Source organism: Peromyscus eremicus, chromosome 1, assembly GCF_949786415.1.
Source record: "Peromyscus eremicus chromosome 1, PerEre_H2_v1, whole genome shotgun sequence".
NCBI lineage: Eukaryota > Metazoa > Chordata > Mammalia > Rodentia > Cricetidae > Peromyscus > Peromyscus eremicus.
In genome coordinates, this window is record NC_081416.1 from 196,809,224 (window position 1) to 196,813,847 (window position 4,624).

A 4,624-nucleotide genomic window follows, 5' to 3' on the forward strand; every position below is an offset into this window, starting at 1 on the left:
AATTCTTTTCCTTGTCCCGCCTATACTTCCTGCCTAGCCAATGGCCAATCAGTGATTTATTTACTGACCAATCAGCAACACACTTGACATACAGACCATCCCACAGTAATGATCCCCAATCTCTTAGCTTTTAGAACAAAAACAAAGGGATATCTTCATGTCATGGAACTCCTTAGGCAGCATTATGACTGCAGTAACAACTGGCAATGGGTGAGTCTAATGATCAGTAATAGATGAAAGAATATTTAAATTTGTCATAACACACAAATCACCATGTTAAATTACCTTCTCCTACAGCAGGGAAAATGATTCTTGGGAACAGATTTGTTATTAAGGATGAGGGTGAAGGGGCAAAATGTGGGGAAGCATGTGTCTAGGAATGTAAATATGTTGATTATCAACAGACTTGGATAGTCAAATGCCACAGTATAGATAACTAATATGAAGGACATTGAATAGGAGAGGACAAAGGTACAGACAAGGGTCAAGATGGTTTTTGTGGCTCTGTCCTCAGGAGAGACTCTGGGGGTGTGTTGTGCACTGTGGATGTGCTGTAACTGACTCTTGTGCCTACAGAGGATGCTCACCATGAAGACACTGGCCCAGATCATGAGACCCAAACAGAGACCATCAGTGAAACAAAGCAATGACAGGTTTAGTAAAGTTACAGTATTGTCAAAAACAAATGCTGAGCAGTACCCTAACTTGATTTTCTTGGTGAAGTTTTTGCTAGTATCAGGTCCCATCACATCTATAGCTGTTTTGCTGTTTAGAAGCAGATGCACAAGCCAGCTGAGTGAGCAGGACCGACCCATGTATTTGGAGACTCTGTGTTTATGCTTCATCCACCTGGAGTTGCTGGGGCTGATTGTGATTGCTTGGAAGCTACTCAAGAGGCAGGTGCAGTGAAGGGAAATAGCCCGGGCCACTCTATTACTGTAGAGAGTGAGTTTACATAAAAGGTCACCCAGGAGATATCGCAAGCCCAGTTGTACCATTATGTGAGGAATTACTCTTGAGATAATAACCAAGGAATTGGCTAAAGTCAGATGCCTTAAAATCTGGTCTTTGGGCATCAGACTTTTTCCAGTGAATACAGACATGATATAAGGAAGAAGAACTGACCAATTGCCAAGAATTCCAACAGCTGTTTGAGAAAAGAAAAGAATCCCCATTGGCAAGTTCTCAGGAACCATATTCTTTTCACCTGAGATAAATAAATTTAATCACATCAGTACAACCAGGAAGAAGACATTTAAATGTGTATTAATTTTTAGGAGCTCAAATTGTTTTATTGTCTCATCAGGCCAATAGTCTGTCTTAGCTCAAGTTACCCAATAAATAGGATACAATGCTATGATCAAACACATTGTGGGTTATCAAATGTGCGAGTAAAAAAAAGATGGAAATTGGACTCACAGTTTTCATAATTCCTCTAATGCTTCACAGTCTTCTCAGTTCCACTGATGCCTTTTTTTCTAAATTAATATCCATTATATACTTCTAACATCCTGAAAGAATTGAGTGTATTAATGTCAACATTAGACTTCATTGCTTCCTGTAATGCATCTCTAATAGACAAAAGTGGAAATTTCACACTATTCCCAGAGACACAGAAACAGGTGAGAAGAAGAGTGAAAAGGGTAAATACACGTCAACACACAGGCTGAGAGAAACCAGAAAAAAATGGTAAGAAATTCTGAAAATTTGAATCTGGTGAAAATTATTACTAGCATTGTTTTATTTTAAAAAATACAACCATTTATGTTCATATATCCCTAATTTAAAAGAGAGAGAAAAGGTTTTCTTCCTATGGGTCTCTGATTTTATTTTCAAAACACAAAGAATATGAAGTTTATAAGTAATTCGAGAATACCCAACTAGAAAACATTAACCATCCCTCTATAGGCAGAGTTATTAGCATGACTCTGTTACATATATTAAAATTTCAGTGCCTCAGCAATGTGAAGAAACAACATTAAATGTTATCAAGACAGATCTAACAGTCAGTTAAACAGACTGAGTCAGAAATTGTACTACAAATGTTAGCGTTCAAAACTATCAATGCTTGCACAGCACACTAGCGTGAAATTAGACAAGGAAAAGGGATAAGACAAAATACATTGGTTCACCGGGTAAAAACAGTCAGGCTATTAAACAGTGTTGGAAAATCAGGCAATGTAAGAGATACTGTGTTCAAACAAGACAGCTCCAATGAGTCAGATTTTGTGATACATGCCATATTTGGGTTAGTCATTTCATCAGTCTATAATGAACAATAAGCAGTTCATCCATAATAATAGGAAGTAGAAGACGTAAAGAGATAATGGAACATCTAGAAAGGAAAGACTTTGTAGATAGATAGCTCAATATGAAATTTCTTCAGCAATATGGAAGAAAAGCAATACAAGGTCCAAACAAGAAAGTGACTGCTAGTCATCTCTCTGTTGTAATTCCAAGGAGAATTCTCCATAAATTCATTTGAAAAAGCCAGAAATGTACCTTTCAGCCTGGGAATCAAGGGAGTTGGAGAAGCTGTGTCTGAAATCATAGAGAATTCACATACAGAGGGAAGCACTCAGAAGCAACAGTTCCCAGAATGCCCCCTTGCCCTGCTCCCCTTGCACTGTTCTTTTCTTGAGTCTGGCCCTGTCCAGCCCGTGATGCTCTTTGTGTGATTCTGGAAGTCAAAGGACTCTCCATTACCTTTTAACTTGAACCCTGGGCTCTTGTCATAAATGTCTCCTGAGTTTCTGACTGCATCAGGAACAGTCAAAAACACACCAGTCAACAGTTAGCTTTCCCCTTTGGGTTTTCAATCAAGAAAAGTTCTAACAGTTCTAATCATGAGATGCTGAGGATAATAGTAACTGTGTATTCTGTACATCCTTTAAACTTTTGCAGAAAGGTATGTATTGTCCTAAAATTTTGTAAAACTAACTGAAAGAATTCTCTGTTGAAACACAGGAATTCTGATAGAGTCTGCAAAGAGAAGGGAAGGGCCAGTCACACTGCGTGTGCGATGATGCTCAATATTCACACTGTCCATTTAGTCACAGAAAAGCTGTGGTTTAAAGTAACTATTTCTTTAAGAAAATAAACTATCTTTTAGTTACTTAAAAGATTTTAGGAAGTCATTAATAGATTACACACCTGTGATTTTAAGATTGGTAACATTGGGGGCTGGAGAGATGGATTAGCATTTAAGAGCACTTGCTATTCTTTCAAAGAATCTGGGTTCTGTTTGCAGCACCCACACAGAGTGCCTCACCACTGCCTGCAACTCCGGCTGCAGGAAGAATCTGATACCTCTGGGCTCTACTGGCTCTTGCACACGTGTATGCACATACCCACAAACAGATAGAAACACAAATACCTGTATCTAAAATAATAGAAATAAATCTTAAAAGGAACATTTCTCTGAAAGGAGAGAAGAACAAGAGCAAAATTCAACTCTTAAAATGGGCTGAATAGATGGGGTAACAGGTAAGAACATTTGCTGCAAGTTTTAGGACCTGAGATAAGATCACACTGCCTATAACATATTGCTGAGGGTTGTTGGCTGCCAGCTTAGAAGAAAACAACACACAAGCTCCAGATTCAGCCAGAGATCTTGTTAAAATAAATAAGGCACAGAGGAATATGGAAGGATATCCAACCATTCCTCTGGCAGCCATACACATGTACTACATTCTCTATCATATATCTACCTATCTATCTCTCTGGATCTATCTCTCTATATGTATCTATCTACCTACCTATCCATCAACTGTCTGTCTGTCTATCTATCTATTTACCTGTTTATTATCTATCATCTATCTATCCCTATCTATCTGTCTGTCTGTCTATCTGGATATTTTCATTTGCATGTATGTTCATATTACATACAGGAGTGAGTGGTGTCAATGTATTACAAGACAGGAAGGGACCCTTTGGAGCTTGTGGAAGTCACAGAGAGGGAAAGACAGGAGACTGTCCATTCTTTGCCAGCAGGAAATAGCTTCCATTTCATGTGAAATCCTTTTCATCAGCTTACTTCAATATTTAGCAATAGTAATTTCTCCATATTCCCTCTACTCATAGATTGTCCAGTCACCTGTGACTTGCTATAAAGAGAAAATGTACTTACAGTGTGTTCTGTGAAACACAGAAGTTGTTGTAGTGAGTGTTGTACTGGGCGATTGAGTCTGTTTTGTTGAGATGAGACTCTGGTCCCTCCCTTAGCTTATAATTCCCTGGTCTTTTCCCTCACAGGACCTGTGATTTTCAACTCTAGATCCATAACCACATCTACATGGGGAATTAAGAATACCTTTTCAACAGCCTTGCTCCACTTACCTGTAAATGAAAAAGTCCAGATTAAGACAGCAAATCCACAGAAGCAATTATAAAGAGTTGGGAAAAACTTTTCTGTGAGTCCTTAGAGTTCTCGGGGTGTCACAAGGAGAGCCACACAAGTCCCATGCCTAGGGCAGGGGAGAGGGCACAAGGGAAATACGTGGCTCGGTCTGGATTTGAGCAGACCTGCCAGCTTTAACTCACCACCTAATGATGTCAGAAGTTAATAACCAGCACTAAGGGGCATTAAAACTGGAGATCCAGGAATCTTTTACATCTCACTTCT

General features: G+C 38.9%; 1 pseudogene; it reads right to left on the reverse strand.

Annotated features, from left to right (window-relative positions):
- Positions 1 to 281: 281 nt before the first annotated feature.
- On the reverse strand, positions 282 to 1,232 carry LOC131902756 (vomeronasal type-1 receptor 4-like; annotated as a pseudogene).
- Between the last annotated feature and the right edge of the window lie 3,392 nt (positions 1,233 to 4,624).